The sequence below is a fragment of the Sebastes fasciatus genome, chromosome 24 (assembly GCF_043250625.1).
Source record: "Sebastes fasciatus isolate fSebFas1 chromosome 24, fSebFas1.pri, whole genome shotgun sequence".
Lineage (NCBI taxonomy): Eukaryota > Metazoa > Chordata > Actinopteri > Perciformes > Sebastidae > Sebastes > Sebastes fasciatus.
The window spans coordinates 9557711-9583171 of NC_133818.1; the positions used below are offsets into that span (position 1 = coordinate 9557711).

The following is a 25461-nucleotide window of genomic DNA, read 5'->3' on the forward strand; positions in this document are numbered from 1 at the left end:
TATGATATTTTATTGTATTTTTTTTCAAATTAATATCATTTAATTTATCTGATTTTATTCAGTTTTTGTAATTGCTTTCTTTTGCTTTTTTATTTATTTATATTTCATTGGTTTGACTTCAGTTGGATAATTTTCAGCCTGAGTTTGTTTGAAGTCAGTAAACCTGTGCAGCCGTTTGTCTTTTTTTTAACTGAAATTCTGCCTTTGTCTTCTGCTGTAGTACTGGAACACAAGAGGATTGGGGAATGGTAATCAACGCTGTTTGATTTTTCATCAAAATCATCATCATAATGATTTCTGTCAATACTCTCTGAACATTCACGTATTAATTATTTGTTTAAAATTGTGGTTACAGTCCATCGACGAGTTCTTCCAGGGGCTGAAGCAGTTTTTGAATGAAACGTAAGGAGGAGGATGTTTGAGATGATGAAGAGTGTGAGGAGAAGGAGGAGGTTTGAGTGATAACATGATGAAGAGTGTGAGGAGGAAGGGACAAAGTCTGTAATCAATGTAAATATTGATTCTGTGTTATTGCTCTTTAAAGGCACTATCTATAGGTATTTAATGTGGCCCCGCCCACCACCAAATATCCAAACACATGATTGGACGCTGCTGTCGCTCACACATTATTTGACAGGCCCATCTACAGAGGGTCTGAAAGCAGACAGGTTTCAGGTTTACGGAGTGTTCTGGATCACCCTGCTGAGTCAATTTGTCCTTATTTTTGCATTTATATGGTATTAAATTATTTATTATTTGATTCTATCTTTATTCATTTTCTATTTGTCTGTTTGTTTATGTTTTTCATTTAATGAAACTTTAAGTTTGTTAAAAATTAATGTCATTTTTAAAAATATTTGTATTTATTTATATTTTAATGATTTAAATTCAGTTGGATCATTTTCAGCTTAAGTTTGTGTGAAGTCAGTAAAACTTTGCAGCGGTTTGTTACTTGTTGAACTGATGAAACTCCTCCTTTGTCTTCTGCTGTAGCTTGACTTTTCATAAGATCGACTCGGATGAACTGCAGGCCAATGAGAACAACGTGAAGTCTGACATCAAAGAGTCGGATGACGTCATAATGGAAATGGAAGCTGAGAGCGAGAGGGAAATGAAGGCTGATGAAAAAATATTGGATGAGGCCGAAACCGCAATCGTGGATCAGCTCAAGAGCAATACAGAGCCTGACTTCAAAACATTGGAAGAGATTGAAGGCAAAATGATTGATGAGATCGGGAACGAAATTAAGAGTGAAGAAAAAATCGAGGAGGAGGTCTATAACTACGAGAAGCCTGAGATCGAGAGCGAAGAGAATGCTGTGAGCGAAATTTTGGATGACGACGAGAGCGTAATGGAGGCTGAGGTTAAGAGCGAAATGGAGGCTGAGAGCGAAATAGAGGCTGAGATCGAGAGCGAAATGGAGGCTGAGAGCAAAGAAGAAGAAGCAGTATCAAATTAATATCCATCATTTGTAATCACATGTTTAACCATCAAACATGGCTGTAATGATCAGTTGTCCACCTAAAATATATGATATATATACACGGATATGTAGTGTAGTTTTGGTGACGGGTTTCTGTAGTTTTCTACAAGCTGAGTTTGTTTCTAATCATGTCTCTCTCTGTTGTGTTCATGAAGACCTGCTCTGATGTTTCTCTCAGTTTCATTTCTGCTTGAATAAAGTTCCTGCTGCTGTGAAATGTTCATGTACAGAAACAGACTGTAAGAAGTGTTTAAATCATCCTAAAGGAAATCTTTGTTATACATCCTCAGCTAATAAATGACATGAAACAGACTACAGACTCTGGACAAGTTCCGTTTTTTAATCAGGTGTGGTTCTCGGGTGGGGGTGGGTGGGGAGCAGAGGGGGTCAGTGCCCCTGTAACATTAAGCCTGTACCCCCCTCTGGCCCCCCTAACTGTGGCAAATATTTTCATCTCACATTTACCTTTCAAAGGAGTCCCTTGACCTCTCACCTCTAGATATCTTGAATGAAAATGGGTTCTATGGGTACCCACAAGTCTCCCCTTTACAGCGATGCAGACTTTTTCAGATTTACAGAAATACCCCATATATTCGCCTATTCTAAAATGGTATATTAGAATATTTTTTCACACTGGGGTAAATAAACAGTCATGGAATTGCATAAATTGGGTATGACTGGACTTGTATAACCAAAGCTATAGGGGTGGTAAATGGACTTCATTTATATAGCACATTTCTAGTCTCAGCAACCAGCCAAAGCACTTTACAACACAAGTTAGCATTTACCCATTCACACATATTCATACACTGGTGACAGAGGCCGCCATTCAAGGTGCCACCTGTTCCTCAGGAGCGATAAACATTCACACGCACAGCAATTTTGGGTTCAGTATCTTGCCCAAGGACACTTTGATATGTAGACTGCGAGGGCCAAGGATCGAACCACCAACTTTCCGATTATACCCTTTTCAAACCAATGACCAGGGTTGGACCAGGGTTAACCTATCCTATACCCTCCTTTTGTCAATTCAAACCAAGCCAGTCAACCCGGGTTGAACCCTGGCCAGGACAATTCAGATACAACCTGGGTCACACCCGGGAGCAATGCATACCAATTAGCTCAGTTGTTAGAAATGGGCGGGTGGGGGGGGTTACACCGTTGGAGGATTACAGAGAGAGGTGATGACATCATCAATGTGAGCAAAAACATAAAATGTCACAGAATGATGCATGTTTTTGGGATACAGTAGTACACACAGCAATTTTAGCTTCATAAAATGTTAAACTATGTTGAATGTATGGAGCTGTAATGTATGCAAAAACATAAAAACAACATACAGATTTACAGTTTATATTCATGAGCATGAACCTTTTTTCCTCTGTCTATCTACAGTACCCATATATCATATATTAGACTACATTGTGTTATCTAATATGATAATCTAGGGTACATTTACAAACAGATTAGACACTTCTGAAGACTAGATGTATGAGTTGCTCACTACCAACAGTCTGTAAAAGCTTAAATGTGCCTTGTCATCATAGTGAATGAATATCATAGAGCACATCACAATTATATCTGTTTAGAAGTTTAAAAAAGGAAAGAGAAGAGACAATCAGATTTGGATAATAATGCAGGTAAAGTAGTTATTTAACGCCGGGGCATCCATTTCCTCTCTATGGGAGGACAGTGAACATGACCAGCAGCACCAGCCCAGTTGCTGGAGTTTACCATCTCTACACCTCAGACCACTAGTGTCCTGTGCTTATGTACATTCAGGTGTCTGAATAGCTTCAGGACTTAACAGCAGTTTTCCTAATTACACTTCATGTTTACTTCCCCTGATCTTTACCTCACTATTGGTTTACCAAACAAAGCAAGGTCAATAGGGACATCACATTAAGTAAACATTTCTATTACATGTTATATTGTTATATTACATTAGTATTGTAGTACATATCTATTATTATGTTATAGTACATGCCGTGGTGGAAGTACTCAGATCTTGTACTTCAGTAAAAGTATGAATATACTTAAAGTACCAAACATAAAAGTACACATTTTGCAGGATAATGTATATTAATGGATTATACTTATTGATGCATTTATGTGTTCATCACTTTAATGTTGCAGCTCGTTAAGGTGGAGCTCATTTTAATGACTTTATATACTGCTGGGTAGTTTAATCTATAATAATACATAATTTATTCATTGATTATATTTTGTATTAATAATCTGAATCGGTAAAGTAACTAAAATTATTCAATCAATCTAGTGGAGTAAAAAGTACAATATTTCCCTCTGAGATGTAGTGGAGTAGAAGTAGAAAGTATCAGAACATGGAAATACTCAAGTAAAGTACAAGTACCTCAAAATTGTACTTAAGTATAGTACTTGAGTAAATTTACTTAGTTACTTTCCACCACTGAGTACATGTTATACTGTTGTGTTTTTCTAAGCATTCTTCACTGTTCCTGTTGGAATAAAATAATTGTTGATTATTTAACTGCAAATCATACCGGGATGTTTGCTGAAATTGATTGGATGTGGCACACCCCTACCTAGAAAAATGTCCACCGGCCGCCACTGAGTATATTTATTAAAGTTTTTCAGCTGGGCATGTGGTCAGGCTGAGCGGAGTTATTAAAAAAAAACACAAAGCCGGATCATGATCCAGATCGCCACCAAAATGTAATGTATTGTTCATTGTGCCACACCCCACCACTCCAAAAAATGTCATTCAAATCCATTGTAGACTTTTGGAGTTATCGTCCAAACGAACAAACGAACAAACCAACGAACAAACCAACAAACCAACCAACAAACCAACCAACAAACCAACAAACCAACGCCAGTCTAAACTTAACCTCCTTCATAGGCCTTTGGCCTTGGCGGAGGTAACAAATTCTTGAGACTTCCTCCAGAAACGGCATGTGACCTCGGGGGCAGCTAAGTGGTGAGACGCTTCATTTTCTTTTTATCTCATCTTTTATCTTTTTTTATCGTATTATCGCTTTTCTTTTTCTTCTTTTTCTCTTCACCATGTGACTCATAAACTCACCTGTCAGATGAAAAACAAACTGATCTCTCCATCCCCTCCAGCTAGTTGGTATTAGAACAGTTAACTTGCTGATGAATGAAGCAGCACTCTATTTTTGGTATGTTTGGTAAATAACACAACGTATCAGACTTTGTGAAGGACAGAAGGAAGTTCTGGACTTCTTTCCATCGTGGTCTCTGTTGTCCGACATTTATCAAACAGAGACATCAAGACATTCACTGACTGAAATTAAGAAATATTAGAAATGAAGAGCTACAGAACTAGAGATAGTTTTTTACGAATGCTTAGGCACAATTTTGAAAACAGGGATCATTTTGTCGAAACATTACACACAATTCGCAAAACCACACATACAAGTAGCAGAACAAGACCCATACACATACAAGAATTTATAAAACCCCAATTTTGTCACTCTATGGCACACACATGGTTCATAGGATCTGCTTTTGTTTGAAACACTTACACACTACTGTGCTCAATCTAAATAGCGTTCTACTTTTCTGATGATATAGTTTTGGTTTGACAACACGCAAGATACATATAATGTGAATGTGTTTGTGTGTCATCAGTGTGTTTATCACCTGGCAGGTGAGTTTCTGAGCCGAATGGTGAACAAACAGCTTCCAGCAGTCAGTCAACATATCCGTCCAATGCTGAAACAGCATGAAAAGAGCCTGGGAGGAAATCAAACAGCTCTGAGGCAGAGACCACAGTATATATACCTGAGCAGGTGTCATGTTAAGTTGTATTGAGTTCTCGCTGCAGACATGATGACTTCAAAGATCGCCCTGACTGTTGGTGAGTCTCTTCTTTTATTAAGTGTACTTTATCAGAACTGCTTTGAGATGGTGCTTTCCAGAATTGGGGCAACTACATCCAACAATTTCTGTAATTCAGCATTCACACTACAAAGTGACTGGAGGCTGACCAGTTTGTATCTTAAGTTTCTGAGTCAGTTGCTGCTGATGCTGTTAAAAAGGCACCGTCTTCTGCAGCAATATAAAACTGTGGCATCTGTATAGAAACGGATATAGTAAGTCTATGTCTGAGTAATAATGATGTTTTTGTAGAGTGTAAATAGTTAAGCACAGCTTATCAACTATCTGCAACTTTTGTATTTGAAGATTTTTAACAGAACTCTTTGTCTGTTTTTCAGCCCTGGCAGCTGGATTGCTCCTGCTTTCTGTTACTGGTGAGAAGTCAAACCACACTGACTGAACCTTCACCAACAAACACGAAATAATAATTATTCATTCATTAAATATAGTAGCTTTGAAGAGTCTCATCAGGTTTTAAAAAACAACATGGAGGACAGAAGAAAAAACACTTTGACCCAAAGTCTTTTAGCTGTTTATGAATAAATCAACTTAATGTTTTCCACACATCGGGGTCAGCAACCTCATTACATCTTTATAAGACAAAAACTGTCCTTTTACACATGTAGCACAACTTAAATACAAATTGATGGCATTTCTGAATAGCCTAACTTATTCTGAAAATAATATGTTGTGACTGCCAACAGCTTATAAATAAAGAAGCTGAGCGTGTTTAGCAGTGAGAAGTTTGTTTTTGTAAAGTGGTTGAAAACAGTTGATTCTGTGTTTTAGATGCTCGACCTGCCGACAGCAACGATGCCGAAAGGTAAGAAACCATCATCTCTTCTTCTGTTAACGAAAGTGAAGAAAAATTCTGTATCCGTCCCGTAGTTTGGATCCACTCCAAAATGTTATTTTTTTCTTATATGATATTTTATTGTATTTTTTTTCAAATTAATATCATTTAATTTATCTGATTTTATTCAGTTTTTGTAATTGCTTTCTTTTGCTTTTTTATTTATTTATATTTCATTGGTTTGACTTCAGTTGGATAATTTTCAGCCTGAGTTTGTTTGAAGTCAGTAAACCTGTGCAGCCGTTTGTCTTTTTTTTAACTGAAATTCTGCCTTTGTCTTCTGCTGTAGTACTGGAACACAAGAGGATTGGGGAATGGTAATCAACGCTGTTTGATTTTTCATCAAAATCATCATCATAATGATTTCTGTCAATACTCTCTGAACATTCACGTATTAATTATTTGTTTAAAATTGTGGTTACAGTCCATCGACGAGTTCTTCCAGGGGCTGAAGCAGTTTTTGAATGAAACGTAAGGAGGAGGATGTTTGAGATGATGAAGAGTGTGAGGAGAAGGAGGAGGTTTGAGTGATAACATGATGAAGAGTGTGAGGAGGAAGGGACAAAGTCTGTAATCAATGTAAATATTGATTCTGTGTTATTGCTCTTTAAAGGCACTATCTATAGGTATTTAATGTGGCCCCGCCCACCACCAAATATCCAAACACATGATTGGACGCTGCTGTCGCTCACACATTATTTGACAGGCCCATCTACAGAGGGTCTGAAAGCAGACAGGTTTCAGGTTTACGGAGTGTTCTGGATCACCCTGCTGAGTCAATTTGTCCTTATTTTTGCATTTATATGGTATTAAATTATTTATTATTTGATTCTATCTTTATTCATTTTCTATTTGTCTGTTTGTTTATGTTTTTCATTTAATGAAACTTTAAGTTTGTTAAAAATTAATGTCATTTTTAAAAATATTTGTATTTATTTATATTTTAATGATTTAAATTCAGTTGGATCATTTTCAGCTTAAGTTTGTGTGAAGTCAGTAAAACTTTGCAGCGGTTTGTTACTTGTTGAACTGATGAAACTCCTCCTTTGTCTTCTGCTGTAGCTTGACTTTTCATAAGATCGACTCGGATGAACTGCAGGCCAATGAGAACAACGTGAAGTCTGACATCAAAGAGTCGGATGACGTCATAATGGAAATGGAAGCTGAGAGCGAGAGGGAAATGAAGGCTGATGAAAAAATATTGGATGAGGCCGAAACCGCAATCGTGGATCAGCTCAAGAGCAATACAGAGCCTGACTTCAAAACATTGGAAGAGATTGAAGGCAAAATGATTGATGAGATCGGGAACGAAATTAAGAGTGAAGAAAAAATCGAGGAGGAGGTCTATAACTACGAGAAGCCTGAGATCGAGAGCGAAGAGAATGCTGTGAGCGAAATTTTGGATGACGACGAGAGCGTAATGGAGGCTGAGGTTAAGAGCGAAATGGAGGCTGAGAGCGAAATAGAGGCTGAGATCGAGAGCGAAATGGAGGCTGAGAGCAAAGAAGAAGAAGCAGTATCAAATTAATATCCATCATTTGTAATCACATGTTTAACCATCAAACATGGCTGTAATGATCAGTTGTCCACCTAAAATATATGATATATATACACGGATATGTAGTGTAGTTTTGGTGACGGGTTTCTGTAGTTTTCTACAAGCTGAGTTTGTTTCTAATCATGTCTCTCTCTGTTGTGTTCATGAAGACCTGCTCTGATGTTTCTCTCAGTTTCATTTCTGCTTGAATAAAGTTCCTGCTGCTGTGAAATGTTCATGTACAGAAACAGACTGTAAGAAGTGTTTAAATCATCCTAAAGGAAATCTTTGTTATACATCCTCAGCTAATAAATGACATGAAACAGACTACAGACTCTGGACAAGTTCCGTTTTTTAATCAGGTGTGGTTCTCGGGTGGGGGTGGGTGGGGAGCAGAGGGGGTCAGTGCCCCTGTAACATTAAGCCTGTACCCCCCTCTGGCCCCCCTAACTGTGGCAAATATTTTCATCTCACATTTACCTTTCAAAGGAGTCCCTTGACCTCTCACCTCTAGATATCTTGAATGAAAATGGGTTCTATGGGTACCCACAAGTCTCCCCTTTACAGCGATGCAGACTTTTTCAGATTTACAGAAATACCCCATATATTCGCCTATTCTAAAATGGTATATTAGAATATTTTTTCACACTGGGGTAAATAAACAGTCATGGAATTGCATAAATTGGGTATGACTGGACTTGTATAACCAAAGCTATAGGGGTGGTAAATGGACTTCATTTATATAGCACATTTCTAGTCTCAGCAACCAGCCAAAGCACTTTACAACACAAGTTAGCATTTACCCATTCACACATATTCATACACTGGTGACAGAGGCCGCCATTCAAGGTGCCACCTGTTCCTCAGGAGCGATAAACATTCACACGCACAGCAATTTTGGGTTCAGTATCTTGCCCAAGGACACTTTGATATGTAGACTGCGAGGGCCAAGGATCGAACCACCAACTTTCCGATTATACCCTTTTCAAACCAATGACCAGGGTTGGACCAGGGTTAACCTATCCTATACCCTCCTTTTGTCAATTCAAACCAAGCCAGTCAACCCGGGTTGAACCCTGGCCAGGACAATTCAGATACAACCTGGGTCACACCCGGGAGCAATGCATACCAATTAGCTCAGTTGTTAGAAATGGGCGGGTGGGGGGGGTTACACCGTTGGAGGATTACAGAGAGAGGTGATGACATCATCAATGTGAGCAAAAACATAAAATGTCACAGAATGATGCATGTTTTTGGGATACAGTAGTACACACAGCAATTTTAGCTTCATAAAATGTTAAACTATGTTGAATGTATGGAGCTGTAATGTATGCAAAAACATAAAAACAACATACAGATTTACAGTTTATATTCATGAGCATGAACCTTTTTTCCTCTGTCTATCTACAGTACCCATATATCATATATTAGACTACATTGTGTTATCTAATATGATAATCTAGGGTACATTTACAAACAGATTAGACACTTCTGAAGACTAGATGTATGAGTTGCTCACTACCAACAGTCTGTAAAAGCTTAAATGTGCCTTGTCATCATAGTGAATGAATATCATAGAGCACATCACAATTATATCTGTTTAGAAGTTTAAAAAAGGAAAGAGAAGAGACAATCAGATTTGGATAATAATGCAGGTAAAGTAGTTATTTAACGCCGGGGCATCCATTTCCTCTCTATGGGAGGACAGTGAACATGACCAGCAGCACCAGCCCAGTTGCTGGAGTTTACCATCTCTACACCTCAGACCACTAGTGTCCTGTGCTTATGTACATTCAGGTGTCTGAATAGCTTCAGGACTTAACAGCAGTTTTCCTAATTACACTTCATGTTTACTTCCCCTGATCTTTACCTCACTATTGGTTTACCAAACAAAGCAAGGTCAATAGGGACATCACATTAAGTAAACATTTCTATTACATGTTATATTGTTATATTACATTAGTATTGTAGTACATATCTATTATTATGTTATAGTACATGCCGTGGTGGAAGTACTCAGATCTTGTACTTCAGTAAAAGTATGAATATACTTAAAGTACCAAACATAAAAGTACACATTTTGCAGGATAATGTATATTAATGGATTATACTTATTGATGCATTTATGTGTTCATCACTTTAATGTTGCAGCTCGTTAAGGTGGAGCTCATTTTAATGACTTTATATACTGCTGGGTAGTTTAATCTATAATAATACATAATTTATTCATTGATTATATTTTGTATTAATAATCTGAATCGGTAAAGTAACTAAAATTATTCAATCAATCTAGTGGAGTAAAAAGTACAATATTTCCCTCTGAGATGTAGTGGAGTAGAAGTAGAAAGTATCAGAACATGGAAATACTCAAGTAAAGTACAAGTACCTCAAAATTGTACTTAAGTATAGTACTTGAGTAAATTTACTTAGTTACTTTCCACCACTGAGTACATGTTATACTGTTGTGTTTTTCTAAGCATTCTTCACTGTTCCTGTTGGAATAAAATAATTGTTGATTATTTAACTGCAAATCATACCGGGATGTTTGCTGAAATTGATTGGATGTGGCACACCCCTACCTAGAAAAATGTCCACCGGCCGCCACTGAGTATATTTATTAAAGTTTTTCAGCTGGGCATGTGGTCAGGCTGAGCGGAGTTATTAAAAAAAAACACAAAGCCGGATCATGATCCAGATCGCCACCAAAATGTAATGTATTGTTCATTGTGCCACACCCCACCACTCCAAAAAATGTCATTCAAATCCATTGTAGACTTTTGGAGTTATCGTCCAAACGAACAAACGAACAAACCAACGAACAAACCAACAAACCAACCAACAAACCAACCAACAAACCAACAAACCAACGCCAGTCTAAACTTAACCTCCTTCATAGGCCTTTGGCCTTGGCGGAGGTAACAAATTCTTGAGACTTCCTCCAGAAACGGCATGTGACCTCGGGGGCAGCTAAGTGGTGAGACGCTTCATTTTCTTTTTATCTCATCTTTTATCTTTTTTTATCGTATTATCGCTTTTCTTTTTCTTCTTTTTCTCTTCACCATGTGACTCATAAACTCACCTGTCAGATGAAAAACAAACTGATCTCTCCATCCCCTCCAGCTAGTTGGTATTAGAACAGTTAACTTGCTGATGAATGAAGCAGCACTCTATTTTTGGTATGTTTGGTAAATAACACAACATATCAGACTTTGTGAAGGACAGAAGGAAGTTCTGGACTTCTTTCCATCGTGGTCTCTGTTGTCCGACATTTATCAAACAGAGACATCAAGACATTCACTGACTGAAATTAAGAAATATTAGAAATGAAGAGCTACAGAACTAGAGATAGTTTTTTACGAATGCTTAGGCACAATTTTGAAAACAGGGATCATTTTGTCGAAACATTACACACAATTCGCAAAACCACACATACAAGTAGCAGAACAAGACCCATACACATACAAGAATTTATAAAACCCCAATTTTGTCACTCTATGGCACACACATGGTTCATAGGATCTGCTTTTGTTTGAAACACTTACACACTACTGTGCTCAATCTAAATAGCGTTCTACTTTTCTGATGATATAGTTTTGGTTTGACAACACGCAAGATACATATAATGTGAATGTGTTTGTGTGTCATCAGTGTGTTTATCACCTGGCAGGTGAGTTTCTGAGCCGAATGGTGAACAAACAGCTTCCAGCAGTCAGTCAACATATCCGTCCAATGCTGAAACAGCATGAAAAGAGCCTGGGAGGAAATCAAACAGCTCTGAGGCAGAGACCACAGTATATATACCTGAGCAGGTGTCATGTTAAGTTGTATTGAGTTCTCGCTGCAGACATGATGACTTCAAAGATCGCCCTGACTGTTGGTGAGTCTCTTCTTTTATTAAGTGTACTTTATCAGAACTGCTTTGAGATGGTGCTTTCCAGAATTGGGGCAACTACATCCAACAATTTCTGTAATTCAGCATTCACACTACAAAGTGACTGGAGGCTGACCAGTTTGTATCTTAAGTTTCTGAGTCAGTTGCTGCTGATGCTGTTAAAAAGGCACCGTCTTCTGCAGCAATATAAAACTGTGGCATCTGTATAGAAACGGATATAGTAAGTCTATGTCTGAGTAATAATGATGTTTTTGTAGAGTGTAAATAGTTAAGCACAGCTTATCAACTATCTGCAACTTTTGTATTTGAAGATTTTTAACAGAACTCTTTGTCTGTCTTTCAGCCCTGGCAGCTGGATTGCTCCTGCTTTCTGTTACTGGTGAGAAGTCAAACCACACTGACTGAACCTTCACCAACAAACACGAAATAATAATTATTCATTCATTAAATATAGTAGCTTTGAAGAGTCTCATCAGGTTTTAAAAAACAACATGGAGGACAGAAGAAAAAACACTTTGACCCAAAGTCTTTTAGCTGTTTATGAATAAATCAACTTAATGTTTTCCACACATCGGGGTCAGCAACCTCATTACATCTTTATAAGACAAAAACTGTCCTTTTACACATGTAGCACAACTTAAATACAAATTGATGGCATTTCTGAATAGCCTAACTTATCCTGAAAATAATATGTTGTGACTGCCAACAGCCTATAAATAAAGAAGCTGAGCGTGTTTAGCAGTGAGAAGTTTGTTTTTGTAAAGTGGTTGAAAACAGTTGATTCTGTGTTTTAGATGCTCGACCTGCCGACAGCACTGATGCCGAAAGGTAAGAAACCATCATCTCTTCTTCTGTTAACGAAAGTGAAGAAAACATTCTGTATCCGTCCCGTAGTTTGGATCCACTCCAAAATGTTATTTTTTTCTTATCTGATATTTTATTGTATGTTTTTTTTAAATTAATATCATTTAATTTATCTGATTTTATTCAGTTTTTGTAATTGCTTTTTTTTGCTATTTTATTTATTTATATTTCATTGGTTTGACTTCAGTTGGATAATTTTCAGCCTGAGTTTGTGTGTAGTCAGTAAACTTGTGCAGCTGTTTGTAATTTTTTTACTGAAATTCTGCCTTTGTCTTCTGCTGTAGTCCTGGAGCACAAGAGGATGCGGGAATGGTAATCAACGTTGTTTGATTTTTCATCAAAATCATCATCATAATGATTTCTGTCAATACTCTCTGAACATTCACGTATTAATTATTTGTTTAAAATTGTGGTTACAGTCCATCGACGGGTTGTTCCAGGGGCTGAAGCAGTTTTTGAATGAAACGTAAGGAGGAGGATGTTTGAGATGATGAAGAGTGTGAGGAGAAGGAGGAGGTTTGAGTGATAACATGATGAAGAGTGTGAGGAGGAAGGGACAAAGTCTGTAATCAATGTAAATATTGATTCTGTGTTATTGCTCTTTAAAGGCACTATCTATAGGTATTTAATGTGGCCCCGCCCACCACCAAATATCCAAACACATCAGTCCAGGTTCCACATTTATTTATTATCGATTCCCTGCATCAAATATAAAACTCCTTCAGGGAGTCATATTTCAGGTAGACGTGAACACACACAGACATGAAACACATATTGATATCATTCAGTGTGACTTACACTTCTAGAGGATATCATTAGGTGTGTTTCCATCCACCTGTTTTTATACGCATATTCAATTCATAGCGGATGTCGACAAGCATTCATTCGCATTTTCTTTTGCCGATTTTCTCGAAATTCTGTACAAATTTGCAAAACATTTGGATGGAACCTGGCTATTATCTCTGACGTCCATAAATCCACTTAGAAATCACAGAAAACTGCACGCTGTAGAACTTGCCTGAGAATCAACATGTTTTTAAGATTAAGTTGTTCTTCTATTTGATCTATTTTTATCTTCATTTATATAGTCTATTCATTATTGTAGTTATCTTAAAACCGTTATATCTTTTCATTTTTTCAATTTGTCCTTTTTTTTGCATTTATATGGTATTAAATTATTTATTATTTTATTCTTTATTTATTCATTTTCTATTTGTCTGTTTGTTTATGTTTTCATTTAATGAAACTTTAAGTTTGTTAAAATTAAATATTTGTATTTATTTATATTTTAATGATTTAAATTCAGTTGGATCATTTTCAGCTTAAGTTTGTGTGAAGTCAGTAAAACTTTGCAGCGGTTTGTTACTTGTTGAACTGATGAAACTCCTCCTTTGTCTTCTGCTGTAGCTTGACTTTTCATAAGATCGACTCGGATGAACTGCAGGCCAATGAGAACAACGTAAAGGCTGACATCAAAGAGACGGATGACGTCATAATAGAAACGGAAGCTGAGAACGAGAGGGCAATGAACGCTGATGAAAAAATAATGGAAGATGCCGAAACCGCAATCATGGATCAGATCAACAACAATACAATGCCTGACTTCAAAACATTGGAAGAGATTGAAAGCAAAATCAGTGATGAGATCGGGAACGAAATTGAGGCTGAGGACAAAATCATGGAGGAGGTCTATAACTACGAGAAGCCTGAGATCGAGAGCGACATAAAAGCTGAGCGAAATTATGGATGATGTCGAGAGCGAAATGGAGGCTGAGGGCGAGAGCGAAATGGAGGCTGAGGCTGAGATTGAAAATGAGGCTGAGAGCGAAATGGAGGCTGAGATCAAGAGCGTAAAGGAGGCTGAGAGCGAAATCATTGATGAGATCGAGAGCGAATCCAATGATGAGTAGGAGAGCAAAATGGTGGCTGTGAACGAAATGATGTTCTAGGCCAGGGGTGCCCAATACGTCGATCGCGATCTACCGGTCGATCGCGAAGGTAGTGTGGGTAGATCGCATGGCATTAAAAAAAACAAAAAACAAAAACATTTTTTTTTTTTTTTTTTTTTTTAAATAAATGAACGTCAGCCTATCATCCATCCTCACTATGAAATTTGTCACTTGATTGACATACAGGGCAGCCAGTCTGACATCTGATCTTTTCTGACACATGGGTCACCACGCATGCGCAAACAAGCGCGCCAAGTGCGGCAAAACTCTAGCAAGCTACCGAGTTGCCTAGTTAGCCTCCAATTTATTTCTTCTAAACTTAAGAAAGGGTATAAAAATGAGTGGGGGAGCTGGACCAAGTAAGAAGCCAAAAACCTACCACTTCCATACGGACTGGGAGGAGGACTTTTTTTTCACAATGTCATATTCGAAGTGCGTTTGCCTCATCTGCCAGTCTACCATTGCTTTTCCGAAGAAGGGAAATGTGGAGCGGCATTTTCGGACTGTTCACAAAAACTACAACACTGACTTCCCTCCGAAAAGCGAGCTGAGAAAGAGAAAGGTGAAGGAACTAAAATCCCAGTTGTCCGGACAGCAGTCATTTTTCTCACAGCTGACCACAAAAGCGAAGGCTGCCACCGAAGCATCATTCCGGGTGAGTCACTTCATCGTTAAGAACAAGAAGTCCTTCCAAGACGGAGAGATGGTAAAAGAGGCATTCGTTGCAGCAGCTGACTCGTTGTTCCGAGATTTTAAAAACAAACCAGAAATATTATCTTCAATCAAAGCTCTCCAGCTATCAAGAAGTACAGTTACACGGCGCAGTGAAGCCATGGCCGAGGATTTGACCCAGCAACTTTGGAAGGATATCGTGGACTGCGAGTGTTTCTCACTGCAATTGGACGAGTCTACAGACGTGAGTGACACAGCCCAGTTGTGCATTTTTATTAGGATGGTGTTTCCCGATATGACTGCAAAAGAGGAGCTGTTAACAGTACTGCCCATGAAAGAACACACGCGAGGAGAGGATATTTTTCAGTCTTTCAAAAACTTTATCGAGAAAACCCAGCTCCCAGTGTGGAAATTGGTGTCCATCACCACGGACGGAGCGCCCGCGATGGTTGGCCGCTCAAATGGATATTGCCAAGTGCAGGGAGGACGATGCTTTCCCAGACTTCCTCAATTACCACTGCATAATATATAAGCGTTATGCGCAAAAATGCTCAACATGAAAGAGATAATGGATGTGGCAATGAAGATCGCCTGTTCTATTTGTGCCAGATCTCTTCAAAGACGGCTATTCCTTGCGCATCTGGAGAAGGCTGACTGCGACCACTCTGAGTTGTTGCTACACACTGACGTGAGATGGCTTAGTAGAGGGAAATTCCTGCAAAGATTTCGAGAGCTCTGTCCGGAGATTAAGGAGTTTTTCCGTGTAGCTAAACATGCAGAATACAACCAACTAAATGACGATCAGTGGCTGCTAGACTTAGCATTTTTAACCGATCTGACCAACATGTTAAATGACCTGAATGTAGAGCTGCAAGGAAAAGACAAAATCGTAATCAATATGATCAGCTCAGTTAATGCTTTCAAACGGAAAATGCAACATCTGTCCTCAAAGATGCAGCGCCATGATTTGGCAAACTTCCAGAACCTCGCGTCAGAGCTGGAGACGCAAGGCAAGGCGTGTGTGCAACTTGACAGTGCACGCTACACAGAGCAGATTGAGAACTGTCTGTCAGAGTTTGACAGACGCTTTCAAGACTTTGTTTTACTGGAGCCAGTCGCTACATTCATGTGCTACCCTTTTCGGGAAGATGCTGAGGTTGATTCACTCGCATCAAAAATTGCAACACTGTTTCACCTGAACTCATCTGGAGTGGAGGATGAGATTTTGACACTACAAACTGACATTCAGCTTAAATCCAGGGCTCATGGACAGTTCTGGAACTTACTCACAGAGGAAAAGTACCCCAACATGAGGAAATGTGCTACCTCCTTCACTGCATTATTCGGCTCCACTTATTTATGCGAGTCAGCCTTTTCCCACATGAAGATTATTAAGTCCAAATACCGTTCCACCTTGACTGATGATCATTTGGAAGTGTGCTTGAGGCTGGCTATCAGCAGCTACTGTCCGGACTATGCATCCCTAGCTGATTCCATTCAGTGCAAGTCATCAGAGTAAGGTAATGACAAAAAATGTACAGAGTTATATTGTACAATATGGGTTCATGCAGTTATGCAAGGTACACCAACATATATTGTACATATAAAGAATACTCAATATATTTATAAATAAATATGTTTTGCATTTTTATAGTAGGTAGATCATTTTGACTTGGTCATTTTATAAGTAGCTCGCATGCTGAAAAAGTGTGGGCACCCCTGTTCTAGGCTAATAACAGAAGAGATAAGCAAAGAACGACTCATGAAATGGATGAAGTGGAACTTGAAGAAGCAGTATCAAATTAATATCCATCATTTGTAATCACATGTTTAACCATCAAACATGGCTGTAGTGATCAGTTGTCCACCTAAAATATATGATATATATACGGATATGTAGTGTACTTTTGCTGACGGGTTTCTGTAGTTTTCTACAAGCTGAGTTTGTTTCTAATCATGTCTCTCTCTGTTGTGTTCATGAATACCTGCTCTGATGTTTCTCTCAGTTTCATTTCTGCTTGAATAAAGTTCCTGCTGCTGTGAAATGTTCATGTACAGAAACAGACTGTAAGAAGTGTTTAAATCATCCTAAAGGAAATCTTTGTTATACATCCTCAGCTAATAAATGACATGAAACAGACTTCAGACTCTGGACAAATTCCGTTTTTTAATCTGGTGTGGTTCTCGGGTGGGGGTGGGTGGGGAGCAGAGGGGGTCAGTGCCCCTGTAACATTAAGCCTGTACCCCCCTCTGGCCCCCCTAACTGTGGCAAATATTTTCATCTCACATTTACCTTTCAAAGGACTCCCTTGACCTCTCACCTCTAGATATCGTGAATGAAAATGGGTTCTATGGGTACCCACAAGTCTCCCCTTTACAGCGATGCAGACTTTTTCAGATTTACAGAAATACCCCATATATAATAATAAGCCTGGACCCCCCTCTGGCCCCCCTAAGTGTTGCAAATACTTTCATACATTTTTCATCTCAAATTTATCTTTCTAAAAATCAGACAGTGGCCAGGCCGGCTGACCCTCCCACTATTCTGTCTTTCAGAGGTTGAAGCAGGCTCAGTTTTAAAGAGTGAAGATACCGGTATCATATGAAACTAGTAAAACTAAGAAACCATCGGTACCAACTAGGGGTTTGACGAAATATCATGCCACGAAATATCGCGATATAAAAATGTGTCGATTTGCATCGTCGAGACGAAAAACTGAGTCGCGATATCAGGGCATAATAGGTACTACGTACATATGGTCTCCGGGGCTTGTTTCCTTAATACAGCCACGGGCTTAAGCTGCAGCCTCTTCCTGCTGCTCTGCAAGGCCTATGGAAGGAGGCTGAGTATGCGTCATATCTTTGGTGTACAACACATGCTCAGTAAAATCTGGTCTGCCCTCGCCGAAATTGAACCAATCTCAACACACAGCCGCAGCTTCAGTTACACTGCGCATGTATCATACCCCATACCAAAAGAGCCATGTCCACCCGTAATACAGCCTCCTTTCTATTGGCCTTGCTATCACACACAGCGCAGTCAGTGAACAGCTGATCCGAGAGGCCGCGGTGGAAAACGAGTTGACAACTATGCCAGTTGCTGTATGTGCAATAAAACTTTGCAAGTGTAAAGTCAAGATACGTCATTACACCTGTTCAACAAGCATAAACAAGATGAAACGGTTAAACTTGTAGGAAAGCAACATTTCAATCTGCTCTGTCCGCAGTCTCTCATCCTCCGCCGCAATATTTACACAAGTAGAGCGCGTTACCTCAGCGGCTAACAGCTAACTGTAAACACGTGTAAGTAATTTAGTTGAGTTGTGAATGACTTCAGTTCCCTCTAGTAAGCCGTGTTTCAGTGTTTGTGTCCGGGGACTTTGTTGTGAAGGGAGGAACGGAAGACGTGAAGCGGTGATGCGCTGTTAATGACAAGGGTGCAGACTACGGAGCCTCTGTGTTATTAATTTATTATCTTCATAAAGTATAGGGGCAGTGTAACCCTCGGCTACACAATACTGAAAGTAAAGCTGGCAGTAGGCTGTGTAGTCTAACTGTTTAGGTTAGTTTGTCATGTATCTTACTGGTAAACTGATCTGCTGACTGAGACAAAGCTCCCCCACCCCCACCAGACCTAACGTTAACTGCAGCAGTGAGTGACATCAGCAGAGGACAGGAGGAAGGACTGTTACTGAATGATGGAGGACAGGAGGACAGAGGACAGGAGGAAGGACCGATACCATAAAAAATGGAACTATAGGGAAAACAACAGCATTGTTTTGCATTTTGTGTCTTTTGAATAAAAGGCTATTTTTTCAGTCATATATTTTCATCATTCAAGTTTTGTTAAAATTATTATTATGATATCGTATTGTATCAAGATCGTGAACCCAATATTGTGTATCGTATCGTATCGTGAGCTGAGTGAATTGTCACACCCCTGGTACCAACCATATCATACTAGCATCTTGGGAAGAATGCTAAATAACGCTCTGAAGTTACGCAAAATTTTGGCACGGAAAAACTGGCAGGGCCAGTTTCAAAGGGGTCCATTGACCTCTCACCTCTAGATATCATGAATGAAGATGGGTTTTATGGGTACCCACAAGTCTCCCCTTTACAGACATGCCCACTTTTTCAGATTTACAGAAATGCCTCACATTTTCGCCTATTCCAAAATGGTGTATTTGCTTATTTTTGCATACTGGGGTAAATAAACAGTCTTGGAATTGCATAAATTGGGTGTGACTGGACTTGTATTTACGTGTGATGATATTAGTCCCCATATTAGCCACTTCATATAGTGAGACCGTTTAAAAATAATAACTAGTACGATTCCTACAAAATAAGTTTATCTGAACGAATCAATATAGTTTATTACATGGGAGGAGTCCCTTCTGCCTGCCACAACATGTGTAAAAACAAACTCAATGACCCCGTAAAGTCCCAGCAATGCGTTTACTCACCTAGACGGCCATATCATTTATGTGAACCCAAGACACAAATATCAAAGTAAAATAACAAACCAACAAGCCCCCGAGGGAGACAATGTTGCTTATTCCTACCGTTAAAGGTAACTCCAAAGGTAAACATCCTCCATGCCCCACAGCAAGAAACAAACTGTTTAGTTAAACCAACTGCCACAGTTTTCTAAAATTCCCTGGCTTTTCCACCCCAGGGACACAAAATTTGCTTACAACCAACCCACCGTTTTGTTTATCAAACTTCCTCCTGGTTAGCGCCTAATTAACTATTCCAGCTATTCATTCTTTTTTTTGTATTGTTGCAATAGTCTGATTATATTTCATTACGGTCCTGAAATGTTCGTTTCTTGTTCAACCATGTAAATCACTTTGGAACTTTGTTTTGAAAAGTTCTGTATAAATAAAGTTTATTAGAATGAGAGAAGAAGCTGAAACGTGTTGATGTTTATTTAGTGAACATCTGGAGGAAGATTTAGATGTTGGCTGCTGTCATTAATCCTGCTTCTACTAATTCTACTAATAGCACCAGAAAAGATGGCCGACTGAATATGACGTTTCTTTTTATGAATTTTGGAATTCTTTCATGTATCAGCTGTTTTGTTGTTTCCTGTCAAACTCTCAGTGGATTGTAGATGAGTCCATAAATCATCAGATAACATGCAAAGGTGACCCATGTAGTTAGATGATTTAGTGGTGGATGGTATAGTGACATGTGGCCAGAACATTTGCAGCGTATCCAGGCCCGTTTGATCGCCTGGCCTGCGCAAAACTCAAAGTGAACTTAGCAAAGTGTGAGTTCCCTAAGGTCACGGTGACATACCCGGGGAGGTGGTTGGGCAGGGTAAGTACGTCCTGTAATGGTAAGAGTGGAGGCCATTGAGAAGATTCCTAATCCAACTACAAAGAGGGAGCTCACCCGCTTTCTTAGAATAGTTATTACCAAGGGTTTATGCTTTTTAGTGCTTTGTGAAACTGTGCCCAAAAAGGTACCATCACTCCAACATATATGCCAGCGATTTGCTTCCCAAAACCCACACTGTGTCCAACATTTGGCATCCCCTTCAGCAAAATGTGCCTTCACACACTTCCACCCAAACTCCCTGGAGGCTGTTAAATGTTGCACTTTCAGTAATTACATAAAGAATTTAAATATGTTTGTTTTATTCCAGGAGGTGAAGCTTCAGTCAACAGACTGACCGCTGGAAGGTGTTTGAACTTCTTCACCATGTGACTCATAAACTCACCTGTCAGATGAAAAATAAACTGATCACTCCATCCCCTCCAGGTAGTTGTTATTAGAACAGTTAACTTGCTGATAGTGATAAAGCACTCCATTTTTGGTATTTTTTTGTAAATAACACAACAAATCAGACTTTGTGAGGGACAGAAGGATAAAGTTCTGGACTTCTTCCCATTGTGGTATCTGTTGTCCGCCATTTATCAAACAGAGACATCGAGACATTCACTGCCTCACATTAAGAAATATTAGAAATTTAGAGCTACAGAACTAGAAATAAATTTTGTTTACGATTGCTTAGGCACAATTTTGAAAACAGGGCTCATTCTGTTGAAACATTACACCCAATTCACACAACCACACACACAAGTAGCAGAACACCTTAGATATTTTGCAAAATGAAACACTTCTTTCAAAATTATACAATAATTTTATCAACACTAATTTTGTCACCTTATGGCACACATAGGATTCATTCATAGGATCTGCTTCTGTTTGAACCAGTTACACACTGCTGTGCTCAATCCAAAATACTTTATTATGAATTATACAAATTTATTACATATTATATATTACAAAATTCTGGGCCGATTCTGATATTTAAAATAACAATTTGGCCAATAGCCGGTAAAGATTCAGATGTTTTTGTTTAATTTGTTTTTGCTGTTATTTATTCCCCTTTAGTGCCACGGAAACAAAGACCTCTTCATTATAAAAAAAATAAGTGAGCTGTTTTAAGACATACAGTATTTCATTACACTGTCTTTGAATGAACAAAAAGGCAATCATACAAATGTTTAAATTTTAAGTAACTGCTTCAAAAGCTTTTTCAGCTGCTATACAACTACCTACTCAATGAGAAGACTGTTTCAGTACTTACTTTGCCCAACAAAAATATTTTTTGTTTTGTTTTGTGAAACCTAAATTAAATGTAAATGTAAAAGCGATTAGAAACATGAGAAGTGATTCTCACATATAGACTTTACTTGGGCGGGGCGTCCATATATTAACGAGTAAGTATATTTGGCGACCCATTTTAGCCCTTTTCATTTTAATTTTTTTATCCATCCGAAAGACGCCATCTGCGATCAATTAACTAATGGACTAATAGCAGAACAATGCCGCCGAGGAGCTGATGGAGAGCTCTGGTTTGCTGCGTCCGCTGTCGGTGATGGACAGACCCATGACAGAACTGCGGGACTACAATGCGGCAACCCTGACGTGCTGCTGAACTCTGCTCAACCGGTTCAGGATCCCGATATGGGGGACGGACTGCTGCACAGCAGGGAGGATGTTCCCTCTGTAATGTACTGAGTGCTGAATCACCCTCGTTAGACTAACAGGCTTTTAGTGACACATTACGCACATACGAGATTCGTTCCCATCTAGACCACATTGAATGTTTTTAATAAATCTTGTAGGTCATTTGTTAACTGCTTAATTTGTCGTTGAACATAACAATGTTATTTTTGCTGATCTTTCTCCGAGACAGTGTAATACTTCCACACAGATAAACATCAGCCATTGCCATAGCCAAATGTCATCTTAATAGCAGATAGGCCGTTGGCATTAAACAAGGAGAATATCGTCCGATACCGATGTTCAACCGATAAATTGGTGCATCTCTAAATTTGTTTGTGTGTATTTGCGTATATAAATATATATACTTTGTATATATAAAATAGGTATGTGTTTGTGTGTTTATGTGTGTCATCAGTGTGTTTATCACCTGGCAGGTGAGTTTCTGAGCCGAATGGTGAACAAATAGCTTCCAGCAGTCAGTCAACATATCCGTCCAATGCTGAAACAGCATGAAAAGAGCTTGGGAGGAAATCAAATAGCTCTGAGGCAGAGACCACAGTATATATACCTGAGCAGGTGTCATGTTAAGTTGTATTGAGTTCTCGCTGCAGACATGATGACTTCAAAGATCGCCCTGACTGTTGGTGAGTTTCTTCTTTTATTAGGTGTACTTTATCAAAACATTTTAGATGGTGCTTTCCAGAATTGGGGCGACTGCATCCAACGATTTCTGTAATTCAACGTTCACACTACAAAGTGACTGGAGGCTGACCAGTTTGTAGCTTTAGTTTCTGAGCCAGTTTCTCCTTATGCTGTTTAAAAGTCACACTGATGTCCACACAGATCAGCAGGTGTTTATAAGATCAGAGATTTTCAGACATGAAGTGTCTCAATGGCAGAAAGCTGTCAACTGGAATTATGGGTTCTTCAGAATAATACACATTTTGTCTTGTCAGCATTCAGTACCAGCTTCAGATTCTGCAGTGATATAAAACTGTGTCGTCTGTGTAGAAATGGATATAATAAGTCTATGTCTGAGTGATAATGATGTTTGTAGAGTATAAATAGTAAAGCACAGCATGTCAACTATCTGCAACCTTTGTATCTGAAGATTTTAACAAAACTCTTTGTCTGTCTTTCAGCCCTGGCAGCTGGATTGCTCCTGCTTTCTTTTACTGGTGAGAAGTTAAACCACACTCACTGAACCTCCACCAACATACACACAAGTTTATCCCTGAAATGTCCTGAATTTATACATGAAATAACAATTATTCATACAACATGGAGGACAGACGTAAAAACACTTTGACCCAAAGTGTAATTTGATGAAAACCTCATATCTCCCGACAGTGCATAGGTAGGCGTTTATAGATAAATCATCTTAATGTTTTCCATACATCAGGGTCAGCAACTTCATAACATCTTTATAAGACAACAACTGTCCTTTTACACATATAGTACAACTTAAATACAAATTGATGGCATTTCTGAGTAGCCCGACTTATTCTGAAAACGACAATATGTGTCCTGTGTCTGCCAAAAGCATGTAAATAAATAAAGAAGCCAAGGGTGTTTAGCAGTGAGAAGTTTGTGTGTGTAAAGTCGTTGAAAACAGTTGATTTTGTGTATAGATGCTCTACCTGTCGACAGCAAAGATGCCAAAAGGTAAGAAATCATCATCTCTTCCTATATCTCCATTTGTCTCATTCTCTCCTTCTTCTCTCTGTAATATCTGCTCAGATTTTCTGTTTTTGGACTAAATGTGTTCAGAGAAAAAAAACATCTTATGTATCTCATATGAATCTGAAGGGAATCAGATGTTTTGATCAACCCGTTCTCACTCCCAACTCGTCAAATATCGATGCACAGAGGCACCCTTTAGCGTCTGTATGCAACGCACCAGGCTTTCAACCAACTCCAACGTAAACCCATCACCATCCTCATTTTTAGATGCTCTAAGGAACTGACATAGTATTTAAGAGCAAGAATTACGCTAGCAGAGTCTGGGAGGGGTGGTGGATGGGTGAAACAAACACAGGATTTCATCCAGGAGTCCGTTGTGTGTGTCCTGTGTCAAACTATATGTCAACGTTGACTTATTTTGTCACGTCAGTTGTTATTCATGTGACTTGTTACTGTCGTTAGTCCCTTGTGTCACGTTATTAGGCAGTCAAGTTAACGTCAACCACAATCTTTTCCAAACTCGAACTAAGTCGTTTTATTGCCTAAACCTAACTTCCTGTGAAAACTGAAGTTTACTTTGAGAAGACACTATGCATGTAACAGGCGTATATTTACACGACATTCGGTATTTGAATGTGACCCCGCCCATCACAAAATACCAAACAGTTGATTGTACGCTGCGGTCGCTCACACATTATTTGACAGGTCCATCTACACAGGGACTGACAGTAGACAGGTTTCAGGTTGACGGAGTGTTCTGGATCACCCTGCTGAGTCAAACCTGGATCAGGTCTTCAAATCAGTCCAGGTTCCACATTTATTTTTGACTTCATCAAATATCAAACTCCTTAATGGAGTCAATTCAGCAACACGCGAACACACAGACAAAAAGCATATATTGATATCATTCAGTGTTACACTTCTCGAGGATATCATTAGGTGCATTTCCATTCGCCTGTTTTTATGAGCATATTCAATTTGCGCATAGAAAAAACGCCAAACATTTGAAAAAAATCTTCCAAATTACGTTTGGCTGAGGTGGAAAAGCCAGTGAATCAATCAAAGCAAAAAGTGCAATGGAAACAGATTTAGCAAATAAATGACTTCAACGTCCACTGAAGCTTCTGCTCCGCTGAAGAGACGAAAACAGTCTCCTCATCGCTCCACACACATCTGATGTAACCTTCCTCACATTACTACATGAATCCAACACAAATGTCATATTTACATCCAGTTTCCTCAGTAGTGGATGGCAACTAGCTTTCATTCGCATAAATTCACTTAGAAATCATAGAAAAAAGAGAATCAAAATGTTTTTAAGTTTAAGTTCTTCTTCTATTTGATCTATTTTTATCTTTATTTATATAGTTCATTCATTATTATAGTTATCTTAAAACCATTATATCTTTTCATTTATGCGATCTAATTCATTTTTTCTTAAATTGTTTCTTTGATTTAAATGGTATTCAATTATTTATTGTTTTATTTTGTCTTTATTCATTTTTTTCATTTATTATTTTTATTTTATTTTTAGATTTTAACGATTTAACTTCAGTTTGATCATTTTCTGCCTGAGTTTGTGTCAGTAAAGTCAGTAAAACTTTGCAGCTGTTTGTTACCTGT

At 38.6% G+C, this 25461-nt stretch overlaps 2 long non-coding RNA genes across 3 annotated transcripts in view; one reads left to right on the top strand and one right to left on the bottom strand.

Moving 5' to 3' along the window:
• The window catches only part of LOC141763187 (uncharacterized), a 151576-nt gene that overhangs the window by 102739 nt on the left and 23376 nt on the right, over positions 1-25461 (bottom strand). The gene's annotated exons all lie outside the window — the stretch shown is intronic.
• Positions 10711-12563, top strand: LOC141763076 (uncharacterized). Its single transcript, XR_012593005.1, has 3 exons — positions 10711-11632; positions 11991-12026; positions 12442-12563. It is a non-coding gene; the product is annotated as an uncharacterized LOC141763076 (long non-coding RNA).